Source organism: Anomaloglossus baeobatrachus, unplaced genomic scaffold, assembly GCF_048569485.1.
Source record: "Anomaloglossus baeobatrachus isolate aAnoBae1 unplaced genomic scaffold, aAnoBae1.hap1 Scaffold_3809, whole genome shotgun sequence".
Taxonomy (NCBI): Eukaryota; Metazoa; Chordata; class Amphibia; order Anura; family Aromobatidae; genus Anomaloglossus; species Anomaloglossus baeobatrachus.
In genome coordinates, this window is record NW_027443152.1 from 25,071 (window position 1) to 43,401 (window position 18,331).

The 18,331-nt window shown below is 47.1% G+C and overlaps 11 non-coding genes and 2 pseudogenes across 11 annotated transcripts; all 13 read right to left on the reverse strand.

The window, feature by feature from the left end:
• Positions 1-239: 239 nt before the first annotated feature.
• LOC142274937 (U2 spliceosomal RNA) lies at positions 240-428 on the reverse strand. The gene has a single exon (XR_012739159.1). It is a non-coding gene; the product is annotated as a U2 spliceosomal RNA (small nuclear RNA).
• Positions 429-1,116: 688 nt separating this feature from the next.
• LOC142274943 (U2 spliceosomal RNA) lies at positions 1,117-1,243 on the reverse strand (annotated as a pseudogene).
• A 1,387-nt stretch (positions 1,244-2,630) lies between these two features.
• LOC142274913 (U2 spliceosomal RNA) lies at positions 2,631-2,821 on the reverse strand. The gene has a single exon (XR_012739138.1). It is a non-coding gene; the product is annotated as a U2 spliceosomal RNA (small nuclear RNA).
• Positions 2,822-4,208: 1,387 nt separating this feature from the next.
• Positions 4,209-4,401, reverse strand: LOC142274934 (U2 spliceosomal RNA). Its single transcript, XR_012739157.1, has one exon. It is a non-coding gene; the product is annotated as a U2 spliceosomal RNA (small nuclear RNA).
• Positions 4,402-5,086: 685 nt separating this feature from the next.
• Positions 5,087-5,240, reverse strand: LOC142274939 (U2 spliceosomal RNA; annotated as a pseudogene).
• A 1,387-nt stretch (positions 5,241-6,627) lies between these two features.
• Positions 6,628-6,818, reverse strand: LOC142274914 (U2 spliceosomal RNA). Its single transcript, XR_012739139.1, has one exon. It is a non-coding gene; the product is annotated as a U2 spliceosomal RNA (small nuclear RNA).
• Positions 6,819-8,205: 1,387 nt separating this feature from the next.
• LOC142274915 (U2 spliceosomal RNA) lies at positions 8,206-8,396 on the reverse strand. The gene has a single exon (XR_012739140.1). It is a non-coding gene; the product is annotated as a U2 spliceosomal RNA (small nuclear RNA).
• Positions 8,397-9,783: 1,387 nt separating this feature from the next.
• Positions 9,784-9,974, reverse strand: LOC142274916 (U2 spliceosomal RNA). Its single transcript, XR_012739141.1, has one exon. It is a non-coding gene; the product is annotated as a U2 spliceosomal RNA (small nuclear RNA).
• A 1,387-nt stretch (positions 9,975-11,361) lies between these two features.
• Positions 11,362-11,552, reverse strand: LOC142274917 (U2 spliceosomal RNA). Its single transcript, XR_012739142.1, has one exon. It is a non-coding gene; the product is annotated as a U2 spliceosomal RNA (small nuclear RNA).
• A 1,387-nt stretch (positions 11,553-12,939) lies between these two features.
• Positions 12,940-13,130, reverse strand: LOC142274919 (U2 spliceosomal RNA). Its single transcript, XR_012739143.1, has one exon. It is a non-coding gene; the product is annotated as a U2 spliceosomal RNA (small nuclear RNA).
• Positions 13,131-14,517: 1,387 nt separating this feature from the next.
• On the reverse strand, positions 14,518-14,708 carry LOC142274932 (U2 spliceosomal RNA). The gene has a single exon (XR_012739155.1). It is a non-coding gene; the product is annotated as a U2 spliceosomal RNA (small nuclear RNA).
• A 1,387-nt stretch (positions 14,709-16,095) lies between these two features.
• LOC142274920 (U2 spliceosomal RNA) lies at positions 16,096-16,286 on the reverse strand. The gene has a single exon (XR_012739144.1). It is a non-coding gene; the product is annotated as a U2 spliceosomal RNA (small nuclear RNA).
• A 1,387-nt stretch (positions 16,287-17,673) lies between these two features.
• On the reverse strand, positions 17,674-17,864 carry LOC142274922 (U2 spliceosomal RNA). Its single transcript, XR_012739146.1, has one exon. It is a non-coding gene; the product is annotated as a U2 spliceosomal RNA (small nuclear RNA).
• Between the last annotated feature and the right edge of the window lie 467 nt (positions 17,865-18,331).

Below are 18,331 nucleotides of genomic sequence, written 5' to 3' on the forward strand. Positions count from 1 at the left end.
GACAGAGAACTGCAGCACGGGGACATAGCCGAGTTGGTCAGGTTGAGTGGTGATGAGTTTGCTATTTGGATGAATAAAGAAAGTCAAAAGTGTGAAAGATAAAAAACAAAAGGAGGAAGTGTGAAAAGTGAATGGGCCAAATTGAGGTGCATATGAAGACGTATGCTTTCTTCCAATTCATTAAATCGGGCTAATATGAATCAGGTGAATTGAGTTCTGCTTTTGGAAACTGGGTTAAGAAGGGGTGCACCGTTCCTGGAGGTACTGCAATACCAGGTCAATGCGTGGAGTGGACAGAGCAAGCTCTTTTTCCATCTCCCTGTTCTAAAAATCCATTTAATATATGGTCCCCAGATAGGGGACGTATCAGATATTAAACTGATAAGAACAGATGATTTAATGAAGCTTTCCAAAGCACCGCAAAAAATGCATGACCGAAGTCACACCAAAAACAGTGCAAAGGCTAGGATTCGTGTGGACCCCTCCGTGAGGAGAGGGTCCCCAAAAATCAACCCCGTCCCTCCGAGCCAGAAGGCCACAGCAAGGGTCAGGGATCTTCGGTGCTCCCCCAAGCCGAAGCCTGGTTGAGCCTTGTCGTTGCTCCCAGCGTCCACCCAGGCATCTTACCCAAGTGGAGTAGAGAGCTACTAGTTGTTGGTTTCGCAGCCGAAACTGCCCGGACCGTCAACCGGTGTTGGTTTCTCAGCCCAAGGCTAACCGGACCTCCAACCGGGTGTTGGTTTCTCAGCCGAAGCTGACCCGGACCTCCAACCGGGTGTTGGGTTCTCAGCCGAAGCTGACCCAGACCTCCAACCGGGTGTTGGTTTCTCAGCCGGAGCTGACCCGGACCTCCAACCGGGTGTTGGTTTCTCAGCCCAAAGCTGAACGGACCTCCGACCATGATTATAAAAATTTCCCTTCCTAGCCAGAAGGCCGGGATAGAGCAATATGCTCAGAAAGTATGAAAGGGCAAGGTACGGTGTGCTACAGAGCCCAAGGCTCGCCGGGGTCCCAAGCCAGCAAGCTCAGACTCACTCCAGGGTCGTCAGTCCTGGGGCACATTGCACCATAGCCCCCACACTTACTCAGTCTAATAGCCTCGATCCTGGTAGGGCCATGTTTTCCTCTAGATGAATATACTATACATCAAGAGTACTAGCAAGCGCAACCTTCCAGTGTGCATTGCATCTGCCGAGCCTCACAGATACTACACTTGATCTTAGCCAAAAGGCCGAGAAGCGATAACCAGAATTGGTTTGGGCCTCGAGTGGCACCCTGGCCTATGCCGGACACATCTTAGGGAGAGAGAGCGAGAGGGAGACAAACCCACGCCTACACAAGACATTTTGTCACCCAAGCCAACCCTTGAAAAGGCTGCTTTGCAGAGCCAAAACAAGAAGAATGGTGCGTTTTGCAGCCGCCGCCCACTGCAATGAATCTGAATAACTCCTCCTTTAGGGCGCAAGCAACTCCCCTCCCCCTTGCAGTCTTTCCAATTCACGATACAAAAAGACGGACAGGACAGGTTGCCTGACTTTCCGTCACTGCCACCCTTTGCCATCCTTACCCGTAGAAAGCCCTTTCATCATCCCCAAACCCTAATCTTTTCCCTTTCCTTCCCAGCCCCCAAACCCTGCCCTCTGTACCTTTCTCACCACCCGCTTCCCTTCTCCTGTCATCCCCCTACCACCCGGGAAAAAAAGAGATTGCCCCCTCCTTCCACTAGCCCACCCTCCCACCCAAAGAACAACTTCTTCTGCGCAGCTTGTTTTCTAGGCAGCAGCGCTATTGTGATGTCATCGGGGGGCATTGTGACAAGCCGCCAGTGTTCCGTCTCTTCATGTTGTGCACAGTTCAAACGGAAAATACATCAACAGGCAGACTACAGAAAAGCTTACTATCAAAGGTTAGAGGGGGGCTTTCTCAGAGGGCTTTTTACAGTTTTTCTATTCCCAATTAGCCGTTTAAGTGTACTTATTGAAAGTAGTAATTCTTTCATAGGCCGCCCTTTCTTAGTATTTGACGTTCCTTATATTGCGGTATGAGGCTTCGCAGTAGGTTGCAAACATTCATCACCCATGACTGTCCCCAATTGAGCTCAGAAGCTCAATGTCTATCATGACCTCTCTTTTAGAATGTCCAAGAGCAAGCAAACTATTCCTCCAGGAGAGGGCGCCAACAGACTACTAAAGAGATCATCATTACTCAAAGAAAACCCCAAAAACCAATGCATGATAGGAATAAACAGGTAACTTTCTTTGGAGTGGAAGCGGAGAGATCGCACCAGATGCCAATTCTAGATGTTATCACACCTGTGGTCACTGCAGCAGCAGGTGAATCCACTTTGTCCAAAAGGGATCTATTCCATTCAATTGCAAATGATCTAGATAAGACAGAGAACTGCAGCACGGGGACATAGCCGAGTTGGTCAGGTTGAGTGGTGATGAGTTTGCTATTTGGATGAATAAAGAAAGTCAAAAGTGTGAAAGATAAAAAACAAAAGGAGGAAGTGTGAAAAGTGAATGGGCCAAATTGAGGTGCATATGAAGACGTATGCTTTCTTCCAATTCATTAAATCGGGCTAATATGAATCAGGTGAATTGAGTTCTGCTTTTGGAAACTGGGTTAAGAAGGGGTGCACCGTTCCTGGAGGTACTGCAATACCAGGTCAATGCGTGGAGTGGACAGAGCAAGCTCTTTTTCCATCTCCCTGTTCTAAAAATCCATTTAATATATGGTCCCCAGATAGGGGACGTATCAGATATTAAACTGATAAGAACAGATACTACACTTGATCTTAGCCAAAAGGCCGAGAAGCGATAACCAGAATTGGTTTGGGCCTCGAGTGGCACCCTGGCCTATGCCGGACACATCTTAGGGAGAGAGAGCGAGAGGGAGACAAACCCACGCCTACACAAGACATTTTGTCACCCAAGCCAACCCTTGAAAAGGCTGCTTTGCAGAGCCAAAACAAGAAGAATGGTGCGTTTTGCAGCCGCCGCCCACTGCAATGAATCTGAATAACTCCTCCTTTAGGGCGCAAGCAACTCCCCTCCCCCTTGCAGTCTTTCCAATTCACGATACAAAAAGACGGACAGGACAGGTTGCCTGACTTTCCGTCACTGCCACCCTTTGCCATCCTTACCCGTAGAAAGCCCTTTCATCATCCCCAAACCCTAATCTTTTCCCTTTCCTTCCCAGCCCCCAAACCCTGCCCTCTGTACCTTTCTCACCACCCGCTTCCCTTCTCCTGTCATCCCCCTACCACCCGGGAAAAAAAGAGATTGCCCCCTCCTTCCACTAGCCCACCCTCCCACCCAAAGAACAACTTCTTCTGCGCAGCTTGTTTTCTAGGCAGCAGCGCTATTGTGATGTCATCGGGGGGCATTGTGACAAGCCGCCAGTGTTCCGTCTCTTCATGTTGTGCACAGTTCAAACGGAAAATACATCAACAGGCAGACTACAGAAAAGCTTACTATCAAAGGTTAGAGGGGGGCTTTCTCAGAGGGCTTTTTACAGTTTTTCTATTCCCAATTAGCCGTTTAAGTGTACTTATTGAAAGTAGTAATTCTTTCATAGGCCGCCCTTTCTTAGTATTTGACGTTCCTTATATTGCGGTATGAGGCTTCGCAGTAGGTTGCAAACATTCATCACCCATGACTGTCCCCAATTGAGCTCAGAAGCTCAATGTCTATCATGACCTCTCTTTTAGAATGTCCAAGAGCAAGCAAACTATTCCTCCAGGAGAGGGCGCCAACAGACTACTAAAGAGATCATCATTACTCAAAGAAAACCCCAAAAACCAATGCATGATAGGAATAAACAGGTAACTTTCTTTGGAGTGGAAGCGGAGAGATCGCACCAGATGCCAATTCTAGATGTTATCACACCTGTGGTCACTGCAGCAGCAGGTGAATCCACTTTGTCCAAAAGGGATCTATTCCATTCAATTGCAAATGATCTAGATAAGACAGAGAACTGCAGCACGGGGACATAGCCGAGTTGGTCAGGTTGAGTGGTGATGAGTTTGCTATTTGGATGAATAAAGAAAGTCAAAAGTGTGAAAGATAAAAAACAAAAGGAGGAAGTGTGAAAAGTGAATGGGCCAAATTGAGGTGCATATGAAGACGTATGCTTTCTTCCAATTCATTAAATCGGGCTAATATGAATCAGGTGAATTGAGTTCTGCTTTTGGAAACTGGGTTAAGAAGGGGTGCACCGTTCCTGGAGGTACTGCAATACCAGGTCAATGCGTGGAGTGGACAGAGCAAGCTCTTTTTCCATCTCCCTGTTCTAAAAATCCATTTAATATATGGTCCCCAGATAGGGGACGTATCAGATATTAAACTGATAAGAACAGATTTTTGATTTAATGAAGCTTTCCAAAGCACCACAAAAAATGCATGACCGAAGTCACACCAAAAACAGTGCAAAGGCTAGGATTCGTGTGGACCCCACCGTGAGGAGAGGGTCCCCAAAAATCAACCCCGTCCCTCCGAGCCAGAAGGCCACAGCAAGGGTCAGGGATCTTCGGTGCTCCCCCAAGCCGAAGCCTGGTTGAGCCTTGTCGTTGCTCCCAGCGTCCACCCAGGCATCTTACCCAAGTGGAGTAGAGAGCTACTAGTTGTTGGTTTCGCAGCCGAAACTGCCCGGACCGTCAACCGGTGTTGGTTTCTCAGCCCAAGGCTAACCGGACCTCCAACCGGGTGTTGGTTTCTCAGCCGAAGCTGACCCAGACCTCCAACCGGGTGTTGGTTTCTCAGCCGAAGCTGACCCAGACCTCCAACCGGGTGTTAGTTTCTCAGCCCAAAGCTGACCAGACCTCCGACCGGGATTGTAAAAATTTCCCTTCCTAGCCAGAAGGCCGGGATAGGGTAATATGCTCAAAAAGTATGAAAAGGCAAGGTACGGTGTGCTACAGAGCCCAAGGCTTGCCGGGGTCCCAAGCCAGCAAGCTCAGACTCACTCCAGGGTCGTCAGTCCTGGGGCACGTTGTACCATAGCCCCCCACCCTTACTCAGTCTAATAGCCTCGATCCTGGTAGGGCCATGTTTTCCTCTAGATGAATATACTATCCACCCAGAGTACTAGCAAGCGCAACCTTCCAGTGTGCATTGTATCATTGTACTAAGGTGGCCTGGAGCTTAAACCACCTCTTCGAACAACACTACACTTGATCTTAGCCAAAAGGCCGAGAACAGATACTACACTTGATCTTAGCCAAAAGGCCGAGAAGCGATAACCAGAATTGGTTTGGGCCTCGAGTGGCACCCTGGCCTATGCCGGACACATCTTAGGGAGAGAGAGCGAGAGGGAGACAAACCCACGCCTACACAAGACATTTTGTCACCCAAGCCAACCCTTGAAAAGGCTGCTTTGCAGAGCCAAAACAAGAAGAATGGTGCGTTTTGCAGCCGCCGCCCACTGCAATGAATCTGAATAACTCCTCCTTTAGGGCGCAAGCAACTCCCCTCCCCCTTGCAGTCTTTCCAATTCACGATACAAAAAGACGGACAGGACAGGTTGCCTGACTTTCCGTCACTGCCACCCTTTGCCATCCTTACCCGTAGAAAGCCCTTTCATCATCCCCAAACCCTAATCTTTTCCCTTTCCTTCCCAGCCCCCAAACCCTGCCCTCTGTACCTTTCTCACCACCCGCTTCCCTTCTCCTGTCATCCCCCTACCACCCGGGAAAAAAAGAGATTGCCCCCTCCTTCCACTAGCCCACCCTCCCACCCAAAGAACAACTTCTTCTGCGCAGCTTGTTTTCTAGGCAGCAGCGCTATTGTGATGTCATCGGGGGGCATTGTGACAAGCCGCCAGTGTTCCGTCTCTTCATGTTGTGCACAGTTCAAACGGAAAATACATCAACAGGCAGACTACAGAAAAGCTTACTATCAAAGGTTAGAGGGGGGCTTTCTCAGAGGGCTTTTTACAGTTTTTCTATTCCCAATTAGCCGTTTAAGTGTACTTATTGAAAGTAGTAATTCTTTCATAGGCCGCCCTTTCTTAGTATTTGACGTTCCTTATATTGCGGTATGAGGCTTCGCAGTAGGTTGCAAACATTCATCACCCATGACTGTCCCCAATTGAGCTCAGAAGCTCAATGTCTATCATGACCTCTCTTTTAGAATGTCCAAGAGCAAGCAAACTATTCCTCCAGGAGAGGGCGCCAACAGACTACTAAAGAGATCATCATTACTCAAAGAAAACCCCAAAAACCAATGCATGATAGGAATAAACAGGTAACTTTCTTTGGAGTGGAAGCGGAGAGATCGCACCAGATGCCAATTCTAGATGTTATCACACCTGTGGTCACTGCAGCAGCAGGTGAATCCACTTTGTCCAAAAGGGATCTATTCCATTCAATTGCAAATGATCTAGATAAGACAGAGAACTGCAGCACGGGGACATAGCCGAGTTGGTCAGGTTGAGTGGTGATGAGTTTGCTATTTGGATGAATAAAGAAAGTCAAAAGTGTGAAAGATAAAAAACAAAAGGAGGAAGTGTGAAAAGTGAATGGGCCAAATTGAGGTGCATATGAAGACGTATGCTTTCTTCCAATTCATTAAATCGGGCTAATATGAATCAGGTGAATTGAGTTCTGCTTTTGGAAACTGGGTTAAGAAGGGGTGCACCGTTCCTGGAGGTACTGCAATACCAGGTCAATGCGTGGAGTGGACAGAGCAAGCTCTTTTTCCATCTCCCTGTTCTAAAAATCCATTTAATATATGGTCCCCAGATAGGGGACGTATCAGATATTAAACTGATAAGAACAGATACTACACTTGATCTTAGCCAAAAGGCCGAGAAGCGATAACCAGAATTGGTTTGGGCCTCGAGTGGCACCCTGGCCTATGCCGGACACATCTTAGGGAGAGAGAGCGAGAGGGAGACAAACCCACGCCTACACAAGACATTTTGTCACCCAAGCCAACCCTTGAAAAGGCTGCTTTGCAGAGCCAAAACAAGAAGAATGGTGCGTTTTGCAGCCGCCGCCCACTGCAATGAATCTGAATAACTCCTCCTTTAGGGCGCAAGCAACTCCCCTCCCCCTTGCAGTCTTTCCAATTCACGATACAAAAAGACGGACAGGACAGGTTGCCTGACTTTCCGTCACTGCCACCCTTTGCCATCCTTACCCGTAGAAAGCCCTTTCATCATCCCCAAACCCTAATCTTTTCCCTTTCCTTCCCAGCCCCCAAACCCTGCCCTCTGTACCTTTCTCACCACCCGCTTCCCTTCTCCTGTCATCCCCCTACCACCCGGGAAAAAAAGAGATTGCCCCCTCCTTCCACTAGCCCACCCTCCCACCCAAAGAACAACTTCTTCTGCGCAGCTTGTTTTCTAGGCAGCAGCGCTATTGTGATGTCATCGGGGGGCATTGTGACAAGCCGCCAGTGTTCCGTCTCTTCATGTTGTGCACAGTTCAAACGGAAAATACATCAACAGGCAGACTACAGAAAAGCTTACTATCAAAGGTTAGAGGGGGGCTTTCTCAGAGGGCTTTTTACAGTTTTTCTATTCCCAATTAGCCGTTTAAGTGTACTTATTGAAAGTAGTAATTCTTTCATAGGCCGCCCTTTCTTAGTATTTGACGTTCCTTATATTGCGGTATGAGGCTTCGCAGTAGGTTGCAAACATTCATCACCCATGACTGTCCCCAATTGAGCTCAGAAGCTCAATGTCTATCATGACCTCTCTTTTAGAATGTCCAAGAGCAAGCAAACTATTCCTCCAGGAGAGGGCGCCAACAGACTACTAAAGAGATCATCATTACTCAAAGAAAACCCCAAAAACCAATGCATGATAGGAATAAACAGGTAACTTTCTTTGGAGTGGAAGCGGAGAGATCGCACCAGATGCCAATTCTAGATGTTATCACACCTGTGGTCACTGCAGCAGCAGGTGAATCCACTTTGTCCAAAAGGGATCTATTCCATTCAATTGCAAATGATCTAGATAAGACAGAGAACTGCAGCACGGGGACATAGCCGAGTTGGTCAGGTTGAGTGGTGATGAGTTTGCTATTTGGATGAATAAAGAAAGTCAAAAGTGTGAAAGATAAAAAACAAAAGGAGGAAGTGTGAAAAGTGAATGGGCCAAATTGAGGTGCATATGAAGACGTATGCTTTCTTCCAATTCATTAAATCGGGCTAATATGAATCAGGTGAATTGAGTTCTGCTTTTGGAAACTGGGTTAAGAAGGGGTGCACCGTTCCTGGAGGTACTGCAATACCAGGTCAATGCGTGGAGTGGACAGAGCAAGCTCTTTTTCCATCTCCCTGTTCTAAAAATCCATTTAATATATGGTCCCCAGATAGGGGACGTATCAGATATTAAACTGATAAGAACAGATACTACACTTGATCTTAGCCAAAAGGCCGAGAAGCGATAACCAGAATTGGTTTGGGCCTCGAGTGGCACCCTGGCCTATGCCGGACACATCTTAGGGAGAGAGAGCGAGAGGGAGACAAACCCACGCCTACACAAGACATTTTGTCACCCAAGCCAACCCTTGAAAAGGCTGCTTTGCAGAGCCAAAACAAGAAGAATGGTGCGTTTTGCAGCCGCCGCCCACTGCAATGAATCTGAATAACTCCTCCTTTAGGGCGCAAGCAACTCCCCTCCCCCTTGCAGTCTTTCCAATTCACGATACAAAAAGACGGACAGGACAGGTTGCCTGACTTTCCGTCACTGCCACCCTTTGCCATCCTTACCCGTAGAAAGCCCTTTCATCATCCCCAAACCCTAATCTTTTCCCTTTCCTTCCCAGCCCCCAAACCCTGCCCTCTGTACCTTTCTCACCACCCGCTTCCCTTCTCCTGTCATCCCCCTACCACCCGGGAAAAAAAGAGATTGCCCCCTCCTTCCACTAGCCCACCCTCCCACCCAAAGAACAACTTCTTCTGCGCAGCTTGTTTTCTAGGCAGCAGCGCTATTGTGATGTCATCGGGGGGCATTGTGACAAGCCGCCAGTGTTCCGTCTCTTCATGTTGTGCACAGTTCAAACGGAAAATACATCAACAGGCAGACTACAGAAAAGCTTACTATCAAAGGTTAGAGGGGGGCTTTCTCAGAGGGCTTTTTACAGTTTTTCTATTCCCAATTAGCCGTTTAAGTGTACTTATTGAAAGTAGTAATTCTTTCATAGGCCGCCCTTTCTTAGTATTTGACGTTCCTTATATTGCGGTATGAGGCTTCGCAGTAGGTTGCAAACATTCATCACCCATGACTGTCCCCAATTGAGCTCAGAAGCTCAATGTCTATCATGACCTCTCTTTTAGAATGTCCAAGAGCAAGCAAACTATTCCTCCAGGAGAGGGCGCCAACAGACTACTAAAGAGATCATCATTACTCAAAGAAAACCCCAAAAACCAATGCATGATAGGAATAAACAGGTAACTTTCTTTGGAGTGGAAGCGGAGAGATCGCACCAGATGCCAATTCTAGATGTTATCACACCTGTGGTCACTGCAGCAGCAGGTGAATCCACTTTGTCCAAAAGGGATCTATTCCATTCAATTGCAAATGATCTAGATAAGACAGAGAACTGCAGCACGGGGACATAGCCGAGTTGGTCAGGTTGAGTGGTGATGAGTTTGCTATTTGGATGAATAAAGAAAGTCAAAAGTGTGAAAGATAAAAAACAAAAGGAGGAAGTGTGAAAAGTGAATGGGCCAAATTGAGGTGCATATGAAGACGTATGCTTTCTTCCAATTCATTAAATCGGGCTAATATGAATCAGGTGAATTGAGTTCTGCTTTTGGAAACTGGGTTAAGAAGGGGTGCACCGTTCCTGGAGGTACTGCAATACCAGGTCAATGCGTGGAGTGGACAGAGCAAGCTCTTTTTCCATCTCCCTGTTCTAAAAATCCATTTAATATATGGTCCCCAGATAGGGGACGTATCAGATATTAAACTGATAAGAACAGATACTACACTTGATCTTAGCCAAAAGGCCGAGAAGCGATAACCAGAATTGGTTTGGGCCTCGAGTGGCACCCTGGCCTATGCCGGACACATCTTAGGGAGAGAGAGCGAGAGGGAGACAAACCCACGCCTACACAAGACATTTTGTCACCCAAGCCAACCCTTGAAAAGGCTGCTTTGCAGAGCCAAAACAAGAAGAATGGTGCGTTTTGCAGCCGCCGCCCACTGCAATGAATCTGAATAACTCCTCCTTTAGGGCGCAAGCAACTCCCCTCCCCCTTGCAGTCTTTCCAATTCACGATACAAAAAGACGGACAGGACAGGTTGCCTGACTTTCCGTCACTGCCACCCTTTGCCATCCTTACCCGTAGAAAGCCCTTTCATCATCCCCAAACCCTAATCTTTTCCCTTTCCTTCCCAGCCCCCAAACCCTGCCCTCTGTACCTTTCTCACCACCCGCTTCCCTTCTCCTGTCATCCCCCTACCACCCGGGAAAAAAAGAGATTGCCCCCTCCTTCCACTAGCCCACCCTCCCACCCAAAGAACAACTTCTTCTGCGCAGCTTGTTTTCTAGGCAGCAGCGCTATTGTGATGTCATCGGGGGGCATTGTGACAAGCCGCCAGTGTTCCGTCTCTTCATGTTGTGCACAGTTCAAACGGAAAATACATCAACAGGCAGACTACAGAAAAGCTTACTATCAAAGGTTAGAGGGGGGCTTTCTCAGAGGGCTTTTTACAGTTTTTCTATTCCCAATTAGCCGTTTAAGTGTACTTATTGAAAGTAGTAATTCTTTCATAGGCCGCCCTTTCTTAGTATTTGACGTTCCTTATATTGCGGTATGAGGCTTCGCAGTAGGTTGCAAACATTCATCACCCATGACTGTCCCCAATTGAGCTCAGAAGCTCAATGTCTATCATGACCTCTCTTTTAGAATGTCCAAGAGCAAGCAAACTATTCCTCCAGGAGAGGGCGCCAACAGACTACTAAAGAGATCATCATTACTCAAAGAAAACCCCAAAAACCAATGCATGATAGGAATAAACAGGTAACTTTCTTTGGAGTGGAAGCGGAGAGATCGCACCAGATGCCAATTCTAGATGTTATCACACCTGTGGTCACTGCAGCAGCAGGTGAATCCACTTTGTCCAAAAGGGATCTATTCCATTCAATTGCAAATGATCTAGATAAGACAGAGAACTGCAGCACGGGGACATAGCCGAGTTGGTCAGGTTGAGTGGTGATGAGTTTGCTATTTGGATGAATAAAGAAAGTCAAAAGTGTGAAAGATAAAAAACAAAAGGAGGAAGTGTGAAAAGTGAATGGGCCAAATTGAGGTGCATATGAAGACGTATGCTTTCTTCCAATTCATTAAATCGGGCTAATATGAATCAGGTGAATTGAGTTCTGCTTTTGGAAACTGGGTTAAGAAGGGGTGCACCGTTCCTGGAGGTACTGCAATACCAGGTCAATGCGTGGAGTGGACAGAGCAAGCTCTTTTTCCATCTCCCTGTTCTAAAAATCCATTTAATATATGGTCCCCAGATAGGGGACGTATCAGATATTAAACTGATAAGAACAGATACTACACTTGATCTTAGCCAAAAGGCCGAGAAGCGATAACCAGAATTGGTTTGGGCCTCGAGTGGCACCCTGGCCTATGCCGGACACATCTTAGGGAGAGAGAGCGAGAGGGAGACAAACCCACGCCTACACAAGACATTTTGTCACCCAAGCCAACCCTTGAAAAGGCTGCTTTGCAGAGCCAAAACAAGAAGAATGGTGCGTTTTGCAGCCGCCGCCCACTGCAATGAATCTGAATAACTCCTCCTTTAGGGCGCAAGCAACTCCCCTCCCCCTTGCAGTCTTTCCAATTCACGATACAAAAAGACGGACAGGACAGGTTGCCTGACTTTCCGTCACTGCCACCCTTTGCCATCCTTACCCGTAGAAAGCCCTTTCATCATCCCCAAACCCTAATCTTTTCCCTTTCCTTCCCAGCCCCCAAACCCTGCCCTCTGTACCTTTCTCACCACCCGCTTCCCTTCTCCTGTCATCCCCCTACCACCCGGGAAAAAAAGAGATTGCCCCCTCCTTCCACTAGCCCACCCTCCCACCCAAAGAACAACTTCTTCTGCGCAGCTTGTTTTCTAGGCAGCAGCGCTATTGTGATGTCATCGGGGGGCATTGTGACAAGCCGCCAGTGTTCCGTCTCTTCATGTTGTGCACAGTTCAAACGGAAAATACATCAACAGGCAGACTACAGAAAAGCTTACTATCAAAGGTTAGAGGGGGGCTTTCTCAGAGGGCTTTTTACAGTTTTTCTATTCCCAATTAGCCGTTTAAGTGTACTTATTGAAAGTAGTAATTCTTTCATAGGCCGCCCTTTCTTAGTATTTGACGTTCCTTATATTGCGGTATGAGGCTTCGCAGTAGGTTGCAAACATTCATCACCCATGACTGTCCCCAATTGAGCTCAGAAGCTCAATGTCTATCATGACCTCTCTTTTAGAATGTCCAAGAGCAAGCAAACTATTCCTCCAGGAGAGGGCGCCAACAGACTACTAAAGAGATCATCATTACTCAAAGAAAACCCCAAAAACCAATGCATGATAGGAATAAACAGGTAACTTTCTTTGGAGTGGAAGCGGAGAGATCGCACCAGATGCCAATTCTAGATGTTATCACACCTGTGGTCACTGCAGCAGCAGGTGAATCCACTTTGTCCAAAAGGGATCTATTCCATTCAATTGCAAATGATCTAGATAAGACAGAGAACTGCAGCACGGGGACATAGCCGAGTTGGTCAGGTTGAGTGGTGATGAGTTTGCTATTTGGATGAATAAAGAAAGTCAAAAGTGTGAAAGATAAAAAACAAAAGGAGGAAGTGTGAAAAGTGAATGGGCCAAATTGAGGTGCATATGAAGACGTATGCTTTCTTCCAATTCATTAAATCGGGCTAATATGAATCAGGTGAATTGAGTTCTGCTTTTGGAAACTGGGTTAAGAAGGGGTGCACCGTTCCTGGAGGTACTGCAATACCAGGTCAATGCGTGGAGTGGACAGAGCAAGCTCTTTTTCCATCTCCCTGTTCTAAAAATCCATTTAATATATGGTCCCCAGATAGGGGACGTATCAGATATTAAACTGATAAGAACAGATACTACACTTGATCTTAGCCAAAAGGCCGAGAAGCGATAACCAGAATTGGTTTGGGCCTCGAGTGGCACCCTGGCCTATGCCGGACACATCTTAGGGAGAGAGAGCGAGAGGGAGACAAACCCACGCCTACACAAGACATTTTGTCACCCAAGCCAACCCTTGAAAAGGCTGCTTTGCAGAGCCAAAACAAGAAGAATGGTGCGTTTTGCAGCCGCCGCCCACTGCAATGAATCTGAATAACTCCTCCTTTAGGGCGCAAGCAACTCCCCTCCCCCTTGCAGTCTTTCCAATTCACGATACAAAAAGACGGACAGGACAGGTTGCCTGACTTTCCGTCACTGCCACCCTTTGCCATCCTTACCCGTAGAAAGCCCTTTCATCATCCCCAAACCCTAATCTTTTCCCTTTCCTTCCCAGCCCCCAAACCCTGCCCTCTGTACCTTTCTCACCACCCGCTTCCCTTCTCCTGTCATCCCCCTACCACCCGGGAAAAAAAGAGATTGCCCCCTCCTTCCACTAGCCCACCCTCCCACCCAAAGAACAACTTCTTCTGCGCAGCTTGTTTTCTAGGCAGCAGCGCTATTGTGATGTCATCGGGGGGCATTGTGACAAGCCGCCAGTGTTCCGTCTCTTCATGTTGTGCACAGTTCAAACGGAAAATACATCAACAGGCAGACTACAGAAAAGCTTACTATCAAAGGTTAGAGGGGGGCTTTCTCAGAGGGCTTTTTACAGTTTTTCTATTCCCAATTAGCCGTTTAAGTGTACTTATTGAAAGTAGTAATTCTTTCATAGGCCGCCCTTTCTTAGTATTTGACGTTCCTTATATTGCGGTATGAGGCTTCGCAGTAGGTTGCAAACATTCATCACCCATGACTGTCCCCAATTGAGCTCAGAAGCTCAATGTCTATCATGACCTCTCTTTTAGAATGTCCAAGAGCAAGCAAACTATTCCTCCAGGAGAGGGCGCCAACAGACTACTAAAGAGATCATCATTACTCAAAGAAAACCCCAAAAACCAATGCATGATAGGAATAAACAGGTAACTTTCTTTGGAGTGGAAGCGGAGAGATCGCACCAGATGCCAATTCTAGATGTTATCACACCTGTGGTCACTGCAGCAGCAGGTGAATCCACTTTGTCCAAAAGGGATCTATTCCATTCAATTGCAAATGATCTAGATAAGACAGAGAACTGCAGCACGGGGACATAGCCGAGTTGGTCAGGTTGAGTGGTGATGAGTTTGCTATTTGGATGAATAAAGAAAGTCAAAAGTGTGAAAGATAAAAAACAAAAGGAGGAAGTGTGAAAAGTGAATGGGCCAAATTGAGGTGCATATGAAGACGTATGCTTTCTTCCAATTCATTAAATCGGGCTAATATGAATCAGGTGAATTGAGTTCTGCTTTTGGAAACTGGGTTAAGAAGGGGTGCACCGTTCCTGGAGGTACTGCAATACCAGGTCAATGCGTGGAGTGGACAGAGCAAGCTCTTTTTCCATCTCCCTGTTCTAAAAATCCATTTAATATATGGTCCCCAGATAGGGGACGTATCAGATATTAAACTGATAAGAACAGATACTACACTTGATCTTAGCCAAAAGGCCGAGAAGCAATAACCAGAATTGGTTTGGGCCTCGAGTGGCACCCTGGCCTATGCCGGACACATCTTAGGGAGAGAGAGCGAGAGGGAGACAAACCCACGCCTACACAAGACATTTTGTCACCCAAGCCAACCCTTGAAAAGGCTGCTTTGCAGAGCCAAAACAAGAAGAATGGTGCGTTTTGCAGCCGCCGCCCACTGCAATGAATCTGAATAACTCCTCCTTTAGGGCGCAAGCAACTCCCCTCCCCCTTGCAGTCTTTCCAATTCACGATACAAAAAGACGGACAGGACAGGTTGCCTGACTTTCCGTCACTGCCACCCTTTGCCATCCTTACCCGTAGAAAGCCCTTTCATCATCCCCAAACCCTAATCTTTTCCCTTTCCTTCCCAGCCCCCAAACCCTGCCCTCTGTACCTTTCTCACCACCCGCTTCCCTTCTCCTGTCATCCCCCTACCACCCGGGAAAAAAAGAGATTGCCCCCTCCTTCCACTAGCCCACCCTCCCACCCAAAGAACAACTTCTTCTGCGCAGCTTGTTTTCTAGGCAGCAGCGCTATTGTGATGTCATCGGGGGGCATTGTGACAAGCCGCCAGTGTTCCGTCTCTTCATGTTGTGCACAGTTCAAACGGAAAATACATCAACAGGCAGACTACAGAAAAGCTTACTATCAAAGGTTAGAGGGGGGCTTTCTCAGAGGGCTTTTTACAGTTTTTCTATTCCCAATTAGCCGTTTAAGTGTACTTATTGAAAGTAGTAATTCTTTCATAGGCCGCCCTTTCTTAGTATTTGACGTTCCTTATATTGCGGTATGAGGCTTCGCAGTAGGTTGCAAACATTCATCACCCATGACTGTCCCCAATTGAGCTCAGAAGCTCAATGTCTATCATGACCTCTCTTTTAGAATGTCCAAGAGCAAGCAAACTATTCCTCCAGGAGAGGGCGCCAACAGACTACTAAAGAGATCATCATTACTCAAAGAAAACCCCAAAAACCAATGCATGATAGGAATAAACAGGTAACTTTCTTTGGAGTGGAAGCGGAGAGATCGCACCAGATGCCAATTCTAGATGTTATCACACCTGTGGTCACTGCAGCAGCAGGTGAATCCACTTTGTCCAAAAGGGATCTATTCCATTCAATTGCAAATGATCTAGATAAGACAGAGAACTGCAGCACGGGGACATAGCCGAGTTGGTCAGGTTGAGTGGTGATGAGTTTGCTATTTGGATGAATAAAGAAAGTCAAAAGTGTGAAAGATAAAAAACAAAAGGAGGAAGTGTGAAAAGTGAATGGGCCAAATTGAGGTGCATATGAAGACGTATGCTTTCTTCCAATTCATTAAATCGGGCTAATATGAATCAGGTGAATTGAGTTCTGCTTTTGGAAACTGGGTTAAGAAGGGGTGCACCGTTCCTGGAGGTACTGCAATACCAGGTCAATGCGTGGAGTGGACAGAGCAAGCTCTTTTTCCATCTCCCTGTTCTAAAAATCCATTTAATATATGGTCCCCAGATAGGGGACGTATCAGATATTAAACTGATAAGAACAGATACTACACTTGATCTTAGCCAAAAGGCCGAGAAGCGATAACCAGAATTGGTTTGGGCCTCGAGTGGCACCCTGGCCTATGCCGGACACATCTTAGGGAGAGAGAGCGAGAGGGAGACAAACCCACGCCTACACAAGACATTTTGTCACCCAAGCCAACCCTTGAAAAGGCTGCTTTGCAGAGCCAAAACAAGAAGAATGGTGCGTTTTGCAGCCGCCGCCCACTGCAATGAATCTGAATAACTCCTCCTTTAGGGCGCAAGCAACTCCCCTCCCCCTTGCAGTCTTTCCAATTCACGATACAAAAAGACGGACAGGACAGGTTGCCTGACTTTCCGTCACTGCCACCCTTTGCCATCCTTACCCGTAGAAAGCCCTTTCATCATCCCCAAACCCTAATCTTTTCCCTTTCCTTCCCAGCCCCCAAACCCTGCCCTCTGTACCTTTCTCACCACCCGCTTCCCTTCTCCTGTCATCCCCCTACCACCCGGGAAAAAAAGAGATTGCCCCCTCCTTCCACTAGCCCACCCTCCCACCCAAAGAACAACTTCTTCTGCGCAGCTTGTTTTCTAGGCAGCAGCGCTATTGTGATGTCATCGGGGGGCATTGTGACAAGCCGCCAGTGTTCCGTCTCTTCATGTTGTGCACAGTTCAAACGGAAAATACATCAACAGGCAGACTACAGAAAAGCTTACTATCAAAGGTTAGAGGGGGGCTTTCTCAGAGGGCTTTTTACAGTTTTTCTATTCCCAATTAGCCGTTTAAGTGTACTTATTGAAAGTAGTAATTCTTTCATAGGCCGCCCTTTCTTAGTATTTGACGTTCCTTATATTGCGGTATGAGGCTTCGCAGTAGGTTGCAAACATTCATCACCCATGACTGTCCCCAATTGAGCTCAGAAGCTCAATGTCTATCATGACCTCTCTTTTAGAATGTCCAAGAGCAAGCAAACTATTCCTCCAGGAGAGGGCGCCAACAGACTACTAAAGAGATCATCATTACTCAAAGAAAACCCCAAAAACCAATGCATGATAGGAATAAACAGGTAACTTTCTTTGGAGTGGAAGCGGAGAGATCGCACCAGATGCCAATTCTAGATGTTATCACACCTGTGGTCACTGCAGCAGCAGGTGAATCCACTTTGTCCAAAAGGGATCTATTCCATTCAATTGCAAATGATCTAGATAAGACAGAGAACTGCAGCACGGGGACATAGCCGAGTTGGTCAGGTTGAGTGGTGATGAGTTTGCTATTTGGATGAATAAAGAAAGTCAAAAGTGTGAAAGATAAAAAACAAAAGGAGGAAGTGTGAAAAGTGAATGGGCCAAATTGAGGTGCATATGAAGACGTATGCTTTCTTCCAATTCATTAAATCGGGCTAATATGAATCAGGTGAATTGAGTTCTGCTTTTGGAAACTGGGTTAAGAAGGGGTGCACCGTTCCTGGAGGTACTGCAATACCAGGTCAATGCGTGGAGTGGACAGAGCAAGCTCTTTTTCCATCTCCCTGTTCTAAAAATCCATTTAATATATGGTCCCCAGATAGGGGACGTATCAGATATTAAACTGATAAGAACAGATACTACACTTGATCTTAGCCAAAAGGCCGAGAAGCGATAACCAGAATTGGTTTGGGCCTCGAGTGGCACCCTGGCCTATGCCGGACACATCTTAGGGAGAGAGAGCGAGAGGGAGACAAACCCACGCCTACACAAGACATTTTGTCACCCAAGCCAACCCTTGAAAAGGCTGCTTTGCAGAGCCAAAACAAGAAGAATGGTGCGTTTTGCAGCCGCCGCCCACTGCAATGAATCTGAATAACTCCTCCTTTAGGGCGCAAGCAACTCCCCTCCCCCTTGCAGTCTTTCCAATTCACGATACAAAAAGACGGACAGGACAGGTTGCCTGACTTTCCGTCACTGCCACCCTTTGCCATCCTTACCCGTAGAAAGCCCTTTCATCATCCCCAAACCCTAATCTTTTCCCTTTCCTTCCCAGCCCCCAAACCCTGCCCTCTGTACCTTTCTCACCACCCGCTTCCCTTCTCCTGTCATCCCCCTACCACCCGGGAAAAAAAGAGATTGC